The sequence below is a fragment of the Ornithorhynchus anatinus genome, chromosome 1 (genome assembly GCF_004115215.2).
Source record: "Ornithorhynchus anatinus isolate Pmale09 chromosome 1, mOrnAna1.pri.v4, whole genome shotgun sequence".
Taxonomy (NCBI): domain Eukaryota; kingdom Metazoa; phylum Chordata; class Mammalia; order Monotremata; family Ornithorhynchidae; genus Ornithorhynchus; species Ornithorhynchus anatinus.
Genome location: NC_041728.1, coordinates 88680765 through 88695059, shown reverse-complemented (window position 1 = coordinate 88695059; position 14295 = coordinate 88680765).

The window sequence follows — 14295 nt, the reverse complement described above, 5'->3', positions numbered from 1 at the left end:
TACTGATGCTGATCAGCCTAGAAAACATATATGGATTTACAACACCAGGTATTTTAAGTGATGGCTGAATTTTCATATGCACACTGAGAGGAAATGCATATCTGTAGTGAATGGTACAGAAACCCAATGCAATGATTGTGAATTATTACAAAAGCTTTAATAGGTACAATTTGAAAGGTCAGAAAATATTTGGCTATGTAGCTGAATCTTTGGTAACTTGGCGGAACAGAAAGTTTGCACTGACGTAGGTAGAAGTGGGCAAGGACAGAAGAAGGCCTTCAGTAGTAGAAGGGATGGGGAAAGTAAGAGGACATTCTTAACTTATTCCCATCCTATGACAATTGGAAATTGCCAATTCTGTGGCATTTGGGAATAATCTAATTGTCCGTTTATTGTTGTATTGTACTCTCCAAGCGCTCATGACAGTATTCTGCACATAGTAAGTGCTCAATAAATACAATTGAATGAATGAATGAATGAATGAATGAATGTATTTTGAAGTTATCCCATAGCTAGAACTTAAATAATAGCTTAGGATTTTTATTGCTTAAGCTCGTTCAGTGCTGATTCTACTTTATATGAGTCTGAATTCCCTGTAAAATGATCCCTTCTTTGACATAATATTTTAAATTCCGCAAAGGGTAACAAATGTCTTGAAGTTAATTTATGAATGGTCACTTTTTTCTCCCACATTTATTTTACCTATGTGTTCAAGTATTCCTTGCAGTGTTCAATCAATTCAATCAATAATTCAGGTATGGGCCCATCCATAAGTTAATTTCACCATGAGCAGTGTCTTCTTTAAGAAGTAAAACTCTCTCTCTCTCTCTCTCTCCTTGTATTCAAGTATGAATGCCTGGTTAAATAATCATGTCAGGGTAATGATGTTGCCCCTTTAATAAGGAATTTTTGCTACAACAAAAAAATAAGACCCAGCGTCCAAAAAAATTTCATCTAAGAAATATCTGATGATTAATGAGGCACAGCTGATGAAAGGTTATGTTCTTTCAGGGACAGAAACAGCTGAGAGTAAACATTCCGAAACTATCTACACCAGCAGATGTCAGCTCACTTAGAACCCCTAAAGGAGCTTCAAAGTAATGTGATGCATACAGGCCTCACCACAAAAGCCAAGAAAGATAATGCCAATTCAGGAACAGGTGATAAGAGATTGTCCTTCATTATGCCCTGAGGTTAACTGCTGCTTTTCACTCTTCCAGAATAATTGGTAAGCCCTGTTGTCCTGTTGAGCATTTCTTGTGCATGTGCATGCCTATGTGTGTGTGTGTGTATGAGAGAGAGCAAAAGAGATGCAGCACTGTGTATGTGTATGTATCTAGGTTTTTGGGATAATGTGTTGTGAGGAGGTTCTGAGGAAAAAGGAGGCGTAGATATGAAGCTTGATAATTGCCGCTTTCCTTGATTCATTGATGTAACATAGCATCAGGTTGTGACCTTAAGCCATAAATAATACAGTGACCAGCCAGGAGTACCTTCCTGCAGAAAGTTGGTTACAGGGATACACTCTCTGAATAGGATAAGGTTTGGGTGCTTTTGGAGAGACATAAGAGGCTTCAAGAGATTTTTCTCCCCACCCCACATTAACGTGGCGCAGTGGAAGAGCACGGGCTTTGGAGTTAGGGCTCATGAGTTCGAATCCCAGCTCTGCCACTTGTCAGCTGTGTGACTGTGGGCAAGTCACTTCACTTCTCTGGGTCTCAGTTACCTCATCTGTAAAATGGGGATTAAGACTGTGAGCCCCACGTGGGACAACCTGATTCCCCTGTGTCTACCCCAGTGCTTAGAACAGTGCTCTGCACATAGTAAGCGCTTAACAAATACCAACATTATTATTATTATTATGAACAGGGTGGGTCTATTGCAGAGAGTGAGCAGAGATTTCTCTCTCTCTTTTAAATAGGAAATCCTAGGGAGACTAATTCCCCAAGCTACATGATTAAAAGAGGTCAATTGGATGCATTTCACTACATGAGGTCAAATTATGTGGTAAAGAAACATTGGAAAACTCTCCTTCTTCCCCTGAGCAAGAGTGTAAAGTTCCAATCAGAAATATGCAACCAAAATGTCCATAAAGTTCTATTATCCTTTCTGAAGTGTCCTCTCCCACGCATTTGGTATAGAGTTTTAAACACAGTAAATGTTCAATAAATTCTATTTCTTGTTTGGTTTGGTGTTTCTATATCAATGTCATCTTTTTCCATGACTTAGTTTTCTCTTTGGGCATCAATATATCCTGACCTTCTTCCTAGAGAAAGACAAATTTACAACACTTGATTTTCCACCCTAAAGTATTTTGGATGATTCTAGAAATGTTCCTCTCACAACTAAAATGGATAGAGCACAGGTCTGGGAGTCAGAAGGTCATGGGTTCTAATCCCAGCTCCACCACGTGTCTGCTGTGTGACCTTGGGTAAGTCACTTCACTTCTCTGGGCCTCAGTTACTTCATCTGTAAAATGAGGATTAAGACTGTGAGCCCCACGTGGGACAACCTGACTACCTTGTATCTATCCCAGCACTTAGAACAGTACCTAGCACATAGTAATCACTTAACAAATATCATAATTATTATTATTATTATAAAGTTCTACAGTGAGACCCAGAACTTTATTTTCCCTCTCCATTACTATTTTGTGGTATTTGTTAAGCTGTGAGCACTTACTGTGTGCCAAGCACTGTACTAAGCACTGGGGTAGATATAAGATCATCATGTTGAACACAGTCTGTGTCCCACATGTGTCTTAATCCCCATTTTACAGATAAGGTAATTGTTGCACAGAGGAAATGAAGTGACTTGCCCATGGTCACACAGTAGACAAGTGGTGGAGCTGAGATTAGAAACCACGTCATCTAATTCCCAGACCCACGCTCTTTCCACTAGACGACACTGCTTCCCTTTAATAGATTCTTCTATTATAGCTGCAGAGAATCCAGATAGCAGTGAGGCAAGAGACTCATGGGTTCATGGAAGGGACTATAGGAGAAGCTGTTCAATCCTGGCATTATGTCAATCGGTCTTTCCCTTTGGGCCAAACTTGCCCATGGGAACTTTTTTCACTATCTGAGATAAATGGTATTTTTCTGCCCCATGGATTCCTCATACTTCCACATACAAATAACTTATTTCATGGCCTAAATATGCATTTCCACCTACTAACCAGTCAACTATTTTTCAATTTGTCATAAAAGACCTTTAACATTCTTGATTTTCTCTACATCAGGAACTTTAAGACTGATGTCCTTAGACTGCTAGCTTCTAAAGGGCGGGTACTGTTTCTGTCCTAATTGTCTCGAATCTACCCCTGTACTTGGTACATAGCAAATACTGCATGAGTAACAAAGATATCATTATTATTATTTTCTAATTATCATTACTATAATTATAATTATCATTATAAGATCTTAACCTTTGTTTTTAGTTAAATCCCTTTACACTATCCTAAATAGCTTACTTACTTAGCACATAAGTACTTAACAAATTATTACTACCGTTAGTGGTAGTAATAATAATAAAAATAATAATTTCATCCCAGCTATCGCAGAACTCATCATTTGAAATGGATTCTTTGAATTTTAAAATAACCATAACAGTGCTCTATGCTATTATAGATCTTTTTCTCTATTAAAAACATATGATCACCTCCTTTATAGTCTCATATCTGTGAATAAGGGAAGGTATGATTATGCATAGTTAATGTGTGGAAACTCCTCACCCTCTCTGCACATACAGCCTAAAGTTTTTCCCACTTGACTATGCTGTCTAGAATCCATCTTTATTTTTAACAACTATATTGCATATGTGCCCAGCTGAATACTTTTAAACCTTTTCAAAAGCTTTTCTACCATCTGGCCCACATTCCATTCTTCATCCTTAGCAAAATGACAAAGGCTGCCTAATATTTGAGATAACCCCTGGCTTTTTCCCAGTCACCAGACTTAGCTTGTGACTTCCAGATTCTTAGACATGATGTTTTTGTGAGAAAATGGTGAATGTGATTAATTTGGATCTGTACAGTTCACAGAGTCAGTATGTAAATAGAATGGTCCCAAAGGATGGTTCTTATGGGAACATTCTAACCAACCTAGTGGAAAAAATACATTTGCATTTAAGAGTAACTGGAGAAAACTTTGATAGCCAAGTAAATTCCAGGCTAAGATTAGAATTTCAAAAGTGGTTCTTCTGAGGTTTTACTTTAATGTTCCTACAGTGATTACTACTTGGCACTCAGATGATTGGAAAAAAGTAGAAAAAATGTTAAACTGAGAGTGTGTCTTCAGCCTAAGAATGGTAAAATTCATTGTAATGAAATATTAGAAATGTTCTTTTCCATAACAACAATCCCTCATCAAACATATCAATTGGGTGGATGAATGAAGGTGGTCTGAATAGAAGTATAATGATAGCATGATCTAAAATTTCGTAAATCGTACCTCAGTATCATACTCTTAAGTCTTTTAGTTTTTGTCTTAAATATTTTAAAGAGACAAGAAGTACCATCCATTGACCATTGATTGGTTGATATCTTTAGTAGTCGTTGCAGTGTATTTAGAGATAGTGCTTTGAAAGGATGTTAATGGGAGTTTAATATCAATTTTTAATGGTATTTCTTAAGTGCTTATAATGTGCCAGGCATTGTACTAAGCCCTTGGGTAGATACAAAATAAATGGGTTGGACACAGTTCCTCTCCCACATAATCCCCATTTTATAGATGAGGTAACTGTAAAATGATTTCCATTCTGGAAAACAAGTCCTTTTCTACTATGAGGTCTATCAATGGTGGGGTTGATAACAGCTATAATAGGGGCTGTGGAAGAGGGGCCAGGGAACACCTGGAAGAGAACCAGAACCTTCCTCCCATCTCTTTCATCCTGTTGCTCCTCCCTGGACCTTCTGCCCCTTATGTTAACTCTTTAAAGGGATTATGAGTCACAGTATCACACAGTGTCCTATGGCGATGGATTGTTGAGAAGTCACCACAGTGGGCCATCCCATGGGGCTCAACTGTCTTGACTGAGGCTCACTGAGCTCTAATAATAATAACAGTGATAATTATGGTACTTGTTAAGTGCTTACTAGGTGCCAAGAACTGTTCTAAGTGCCGAGGGGGATACAAGTTAACAATCTCAAACAAAGGTTTCTTGAACTCTGAGATCTCAAGAGGCAAGTGTGGAATCAGAAATAAGCCCAAGATAGGACAGATGGATAGCAGAGAATATAAAGGGCCTTTCACATTCACATGCATAGGTGAGATGTTGTATGCCATCTTCAAAAATTAAAGACAGATTGATTCAAAGAAGCTAGAGACAAGGGGAATGTTCAATCAATCAATCATATACTTTGAGTTCTTACTGTGTGCAGAGCATTTACTAAGTGCTTGAAAGAATACAGTACAACAGATTTGGTAGACATGTTCCCTGCCTACAGGGAGTTTACAGTCTAGAAGGGGAGACAGACATTAAAATAAATGATGAATATATATATATATATATATATATATATGTATATATATATATATATATATATATATATATATATATAAATGCTATGGGGCTGAGGGCAGGATAAATAAAGGTTACAAATCAAAGTGTTAGAGCAGAAGGGAGAGGGAGTAGGGGAAATGAGGACTTGGTTGGGGAAGGCCTCTTAGAGAAGATGTGATTTTTAATAAGGCTTTGAAAGTGGGGAAAGCTGTAGTCCATTAGATATGAAGGGAGAGATAGTTCAGGTCAGAGACAGGACATGGTAGAGGGCTCAGCACTGAGATAGGTGAGATCAAGGTATGTAAGTAGGTTAGCTTGAGAGGAGTGAAGTAAGCATGCTAAGTTGTGGTAGGAAATCAGAGAGGTAAGATGGAAGGGGCAAGGTGATTTAGCCAATGGTAAGGAGTTATGTTTTTTTTGATGTGGAGGTGAATGGGTAACCACTGGAGGTTCTTGAGGAGTGGGTAAACCATGCACTGAACTTCTTTTTTCTAGAAAACTAATTCAGGCATCACTATGAAGTATGGTCTGTGGACTGAATTTAGTTCCTAAATATTAATTTGACTGTGTTTATATATTATTAAAAGATGACAGTAGTTAAAGAGGTTTTGAAAGTTTAGTATTTATAAGTGATACATTTACAAAGAATAGCCTGAAACAACAAAGTGCAATTTGAATGGATATTCATGTCATGGCATTATGGGGAAAATGCTTTCAAAGTATATCGGACACTTTCATTCTCTTTTCCTGTTTGATACAGTTCATAATTAATTAACTTTCCAAAAATGAAAGGCTCTCATTAGAGTCAAGAGCTTTAGAAATAAGAATAAGTTAATGTATATCTACAAAATACTCATTGGTCTTTCTGTGGTTGCTTCAGATGCAAAATTGACTGTTGGGATAACCCTATTTGGAAGAATGAAAATAAAAATTGTATACATGAATTCCATCAACCCATTTTGAAGAATCACGAACATTATATTGTCAACCTTCACTGCTTGCATGGAAACATAATGGATAATTACAACACAATCCCTCTGAAAGAGAATAGCAGAGAATTGCAAATGTGAACTAAAGTTTCTAGTGAAAATTATCAACAAATGCAAGTTGCTAGTCTAGTGAAAAATATACCATCAGATTTTGAAATGTCATAAAAAATTTTAAACTAACATTAACTGAACTATGAATCAAAACCAATCCAGGAAAGCTTTATACACAATTTCCACTCATAAATTAAAAAGACATCTAATTGGAAACACCCATTCTAAACTTGAAATGACATCTTAAACTAGATATTTAAAGAACATTCATTGTGCTTACTGTGTGCAGAGCACCGTACTAAGAACTTGGAAAGTACAATTAAGCAATAAAGAGAGACAGCCCCTGCCCACAACGGAAACAAATTAAATTGAATTACAAAGTGGTAGAATTCAGTGTACGATAGAGGAGTAATTCATTCAGAGACTTTGTTATTGCACTAATATATGTAATAATGAATATTTATTTCATTATTCTCAGAATAAGAGAAAACCTTCTAAAATGCAAATATATTTCTTGCCCCAACTATTGAGGCGATCACTGAGGGATTTATAGTCATGAAAAATAGCAAAGACCTGGTGTCATAACTACTGAACATGGAGAAGACAACCTGCTATACTACAGTCAGGGTTTCATTACAAGAGAAATAAAGGATCTTTCGTGCAACAGATGTAAATGAAATGCTTCAATAATTGTCACTGGCCAATCTCTCACCTTTCTCTTTGAAGACAGTGATGAAAACTGAGAGTCAATTGCTGGAAATTCTCCAGCAAAGCACAATGCAATCAAGAAGAAACATCTCTTATTGAGAAGTTTCTTTGGTTTTATGAGACAAGAAGATGAAACAGAGAACTCCTTCAGGCACTGAAAACAACAAATCTGACACCCTACAAGGAACAGTCTTTGTGTTGGACGCTAGAGATAGTTGTGTCTGTGGATCGTGCATCACAGATCCACTCACTGATCATTGATGGTATCATCTTTGAGTAATAATAATAATAATGATGATGTTATTTGTTAGACACTTACCTCCAGTTCCATGCTCTATACACTAGACTGCATTGCTTCTTGTTATATATATATATATAGAGAGAGAGAGAGAGAGAGATCAATAGATATGTGTGTGCACATGTATATATATATATATATATATATATATATATATATATGATATATGTGGTTACTGTACATCACAGTTGTGGGAATTGTATGGTCTAAGTAGAAAGAGCACAGGACTGTGAGTCAGGAAACCTGGGTTCTAATCCCAGTTCTGTCACTTGGCTGCTGTGTGACTGCAGTTTCATCAACTGTGAAAGATAACATTAAATACCTCTTTTACTTTCCCCAATGTGAGACCTTGTCTGATATAAGCATACTGTACTCCAGTGCTTAGAATAGTGTTTGGCAACATATTAGGTGCTTAACAAACACAATTGCTTTATTACAGTTGCCCCATTTCTGAATGCTGCTTACCAAGAAGCAGCTTGGCCTAGTGGAAAGAACATGACCTTGGGAGTCGAGGAACCTAAATTCTAATTCAGGTTCTTCCAGTTACCTGCTGGATGACCCTGGTCGAGTCACTTAACTTCTCTGTAACTCGGTTTCCTCATCTGTAAAATGGGGATTCAATGACTCATCTTCCTTCTATATGTATTGGGTGTGTCCCAAGTGGGACGTGATTGTATCTGACCAGATTAACTTGTATCTACCCCGGCATTTAGAACGGTGCTTGACATATAGTAATATACCAGATCAGATTATTACTATTTATTCATTCAATATTCCTTCAATATTCAATAGTATTTGTTGAGCGCTTACTATGTGCAGAGCCCTGTACGAAGCGCTTGGAATGAACAAGTCGGCAACAGATAGAGACAGTCCCTGCCATTTGACGGGCTTACAGTCTAATCAGGGGAGACAGATAGACAAGAACAATGGCAATAAATAGAGTCAAGGGGAAGAACATCTCGTAAAAACACTGGCAACTAAATAGAATCAAGGGCAACTAAATAGAATCAAGATCACTATTATTACTAATAATAACACTATAATTATCATTTTTCCAGTATTATTGTAGTTATTGTATTTGATAAGGACTTAACAAATACCAAATTAGATTCTACTTCCTATCATTACTATTATTATTACACCATAAGTCAGTCTCAGAACTAGCAACAGATCCTGTCAGAGGCAGTGTCTTCAGGTCAGAAAAGAGACTTTTTTATGCTGACAGTGTAGAATGGAATGTCAGTCGTATATTAGTCTCTTCACGGATAAGATCTCATTATTAGTGGCAACATCTGGGAAAATGAAGGACAGCTACATGCTCTCCTAGAAATACAGGGCTTAGATGTTCATTGAAAGCTTTCCAAGAATTAAAGGCTCTGCTACGAACCTCAGAAATATTTCTTGCTGACTGCAATTCTCAAACTCCTTTGTCAAAGTCAACAGCTTCCTCTGCTCATTGATTTCGTAAAACCACAGTGTGAGACTGCAGGAGTGCCTCTACTGCAGCCTGGCAGATGAAACTTTTTTTTTTTTTGCTGATTCTGCCTTTATCACCGATTACAAGAAGCAACAAGGGATAATTACTTCAAAAAGCCAGATACAATTTGATATTCTCGAAAGGTGAGTTTGAAAGGTGAATTTAGCTGTAAATTACCATCTTTAACTTTTTGAAAGAGTTTTGTTTAAGGTTTTGCGTAGTGTCTCTTGTTTATCTTTTCCTATGTCCCTTTCATAATATGGGAAATCACTAAAGAAGCAGCATGGCATAGTGGATAAAACACAGGCCTGGGAGTCAAAAGGACCTAGGTTCTAATAGTGGCTCTGCCTCTTGTCTGTTGTGTGACCTTGAGCAAGTCACTTCACTTCTCTGGGCCACAGTTCCCTCAACTGTAAAATGAGGATTAAGACTATAAATCCTTTGTGGGAAAGGGACTGTATCCAACCTGATTATCTTGTGTCTACCCCAACCTTTAGAACAGTGCGTGAAACACAGTAAGAGCTTAACAAATACTATCATTGTTACCAAACATTTTATCAGTGAATGAGAAAATCAAATCCCTTAATGCATTTTAATCAGTCAATTGAAAGGAAACTAAGTAGCTTCCTATTTTATTTTGGGTGATTTCATAATATGTTTAGAAGTATGTTCTCAGCAACCAAGAGTCAGAAAACTAAGATCTATAAATAGATTGGTGTGTGATCACAAAATACATGCATTTTAGCATTCAAAGTCCTTTCTTTATAATTAATTTCTTTATACTGCAAAGTTATTTTGGCCTTTTGTTATTTACCCTTGCTGACATCCCTGTAAGGATTTCAAGAAAGATTCATACACGTTGCCAATCACAACACAGACACATTTTAAAAGATAAAGTGTTAAAAACTCTGGAAACAAGAATCTGTTGAGATGATTCACCTCTTTCATCACCATCCATGTTCTCTCTCCCATCATCCCTTGCTGCTGAAATCTATAATTAGGTGCAGGAAAAATAAAGGGACATAGGATGATTATCTCATGCTCTTTCCATGAGCATTTCCTGGCTCCAAAAACACTAGACTTTCTTTACTTCCAAGGTTACACATGGAACTATTCTTAGTGGGTCAGCCTGTGCTGTGAATTTATACTTATGTGAGTTATTTATTTTGTAAAGTTGGAAGGAGAAACTTAAGAAATGTCCTTTCTGCTATCATTTTAGAAACCTGTATTTATGCTGGCAAAACTGGGATACTAGTTAAATGCCCTCTAAAGTCACTTTGTTTTTCAAGGTTGAGAAGAGCTTGATAAAGTAAAAAATATTCACAATTCTATTGGTAACATCCTGGCCTTATCTTTGAGCAAAAATTGCATGAGTTTCACTGAATTCTCATGATGTCAATTTATAGAATTTTTTTAGTCATCCCATTTTATTTCCTACCTATAACTGCTATTTTACTTCACTCTTTTTGAATATGAGCATTCATTCAATTACCATCATTCCTTTCCTTGTTGAAGGAAAAGATGAATTTATATATTGCATTTTGTGAAGTCACTCATTTTTCTAAATGCCTTTCTTCTTGAGCCAGACTTAAATATGTTTTTTGTTGTTCTCAAAACGCTTCAACTTGTTATGTTAGGAAGACTATATTACCATAGATATTGGAATTATTCATTATTGATCCCTGAGAACTATTAGGAAATAAAGAAATACTTAAACATTTTCTTCAACATTTTCCTGAAATCCTTAGACATTTTCTTCCTCAAAATGCCATCTATGGTTGCTATAATATCTTTGTCCTTAGGCAAGCCATCTGCTAATGACCTATTTTCCTTTCTCTGTAGTTTCTCTTTTTTTCCACAAATGTTCCAGATCCAATAGAGAGATTATTTAATTATGTTGGATAATTTTAATATGCATGAGTATATATATATGCATATTTATACACACACACACACATATAGTCATGTCTTATGCTGTCAAGTCATCTCTGGCCCATAGTGATGTCATGGACACATCTCTTCCAGAACTCCCCTCCTCCACCTGCAATCGTGCTGGTGGTGTATTCATAGAGGTTTCTTGGTAAAAATTTGGAGATGGCTTACCACTGCCTTCTTCCATGCAGTAAACTTGAATCTCCACTCTCGACTCCCTCCTATGCCACTGCTCTCCAGCAAAGGTGAGTTTTGACTTATAAAAGATTGCCTTCCACTCATTAACCACTGCCCAGCTAGTAATGATATGGATATTCATTCATTCAGTCATATTTATTTAGAACTCACTGTGTGCAGAGCACTGTACTAAGTCCTTGGGTATGCCTCTGCTTGACTCCCCGCCCCCCCATAGTTGAGTCTAGTTGAATACTGGAAACTCTCCAGGTGCGACCCTGAGATAGTATATATTTATACATAGACATAAATGCCCACATATCTATGTAGTTATAGATATATATAAAAGCACAGATACATAGACACACACAAATATACTAATAGTCTCATAGTTATCACTGCTAATGGTGAAGTTAACCTGTATGTTTGTTAGTGCTTGTGTGCCTGTGTGTGTGTTTGGTGCCTAAAACCAATTGTACATACAAGCTTAGAAATTACAATCCTCCAGATGCCTAGGTATTGGATTTGAGTCTGACAGGCAACTAACAATATTAGATCTCCTTAGGAAATACATAAAAGGCTGCATCTCTATTGATGCTTTCCTTTTTCTTTAAAAATGCCATTACTGACAATGAAGATAATCCAATGCTGAGGAAATATTTGTCATTCTGCTGCCCATTTATGGCAGCTCAAAATTTATTTTTAATGTGTTCTCTTTTATATACACATATAGGCCTTAACAATATGCCTTTTCTTCTCCATCCAAAGTACTGCTAGACTGTAAGCCCGATTAGACTGTAAGCCCGTCAAACGGCAGGGACTGTCTCTATCTGTTGCCAATTTGTTCATTCCAAGCGCTTAGTACAGTGCTCTGCACATAGTAAGTGCTCAATAAATACTACTGATTGATCCAAGAACTTATCCTATCCCACCTTGCCAACTGCATCTACTTCCTCACTGTCCTCATAACTTTCTATCTCTCCCCACTTCAGTCTATTCTTCACTCTGCAATCCAGATCATTTTTTTTTTAATAAAAGCATCCAGTCTATATCTCCCCACTTCTCATGATCTCCAGTGGTTGCCCATCTATCTTAGCATCAAACAAGTACTCCTTACAATCATCTTTGAAGCACTCAATCATATTTTTGACTGCTTATTATGTGTTCTGTCAGAGAGAGTACACTATAACAGAGCTGGTAGACATATTCCTTGCCCACAGCAAGCTTACAGTCTACTTTTTCCCTTCTTCCTTAGCTCACTGATTTTCTATTGCAGCCTAGCCAGCACACTTCAATCCTCTAACTCCAGCTCGCTGCTATGACCTGTTCCCATCTGTCTCCCTGCCAACTCTTTCTGGTATCCTCCATCTGGTCTAGAGCTCTGTCTCTCTCCAAATACATTAGACCACCCACTCTCCCCTCTTTCAAAGGCTTATTAAGGTCACGTCTCCTTCAAGGGGCCTTCCCCAATTAAGTCCTCTTTTCCCAACTCCCACTTCCTTCTGTGTCATCTCTGCATTTGGATCATCACCCCACCCTCAGCCCTACAGAATCTATGTACCTAACCATAATTTGTTTATATGTATTACTGTCCCCCCTTATAGATTGTTAAAAGCTCCTTTTGACAGGGAAAGTCTCTGAATTCTATTGTATTGAACTCTCCCAAGTGCTTAATACAGTGATCTGCACACAGTAAGTGCTCCCTAAATACCACTGATTGATTGATGCCACTTCTGGGACAAATTCATTTCTGTACCATTGCTCTGAAGTTCAATTTGGGAATATGCAAGTGCAACTGAAAAAAAAATTATCAATAGAAATTATTTTTTTCTTTCAATACTATCATCCACTCCAAAATTGTCTCCTGTAGGGTAGGGCCATAGGACCTATTAAGGTACATTTGTAGATTAAAAGGTCAATGTTGGACCCACATTCACAATCTCCTTATGCATATATATTTAGATTTTCTGTCTTGTTCCTTGTTTGCAATCATTATCATTCTGTTCCCTCCAGCTGCTTCTTCTTCAAACCTCTGCTCAAAACAGGGGGTGATGCTGGTGTTTCTATTGCAGTGGTTTCCAAGTTTCTGGATATGATACTGTTTTTATATTATACTGTATGACACTCAGCCTTGTATTCCCTCTGGCCTCAGGACATTGCTACTTGGATGTCCTGCTGATGCCTCAAATTTAACAGGGCGGGAATATGAGGAACTCTGTTTTGGACCTAACCCTGTCATTGCCCTGACTTTCCCATCACTGCAGTCAGCACCACCAGACTCCCTGGCTCACAAACCCATAACCTTAGCATTATCCTCGATTCATATCTCTCAGTCAACTGACATATTCAGCCTGTCACCAAATCCTGTAGGGTCAACCTTTACAATGCTGTTAAAATGCCCTTTTCCTCTCCATCCAAATGCTACTTTGTTAGCCCAAGCACTTATCCTATACTGCCTTGATTACTGCATTAGCCTTCTGGCTGACCTTTCTGCCTCCTATCTTTCTCTACTTCAATTGCTACTTTACTCTGCTGTCTGGATCATTTTTCTACAAAACCATTCAGTCAATGTTTTCCCACTCCTCAAGAACCTCCAGTGGTTGTCTATCCACCTCTATATCAAACAGAATCTCCTTAACACAGGCTTTAAAGCACTCATTCACCTTACCTCCTCCTACCTTTCCTCCCTGATTTCCTACTACAACCCAGTCCACATTCTACACTCCTCCAGTGCCAACCTACTAATTTTACCTTAATCTTGTCTATCTTTCCACTGATCCCTCGCCCATATTCTGCTTCTCGCCTGGAACTCCCTCTCTTCATATCCAAGAAATGGTCACTCTCATTTCCAAAGCCTTATTAAAAGAGCACATCTCCTCCAAGTTGCCTTCTCTAGCTAAGCCCTCATTTCCTTTTTTTCCCACTGCCTGCTATATCTCTCTTTAACTTGGATTTTTCACCCTTTATGAAACCCTCCCTCAGCCCCACACCACTTTTGTACATATCCATAAATGTATTTATTTATTTATATCAGTGCCTGTCTCCCCTCTAGACTGTAACATTGTTGTAGGCAAAGAATGTCTACCAACTCTATTACAGTGTTATCTTCCAAGTGCTTAGTACACTTCTGAACACACTAAGTGCTCTTTAAACATGATGGATTG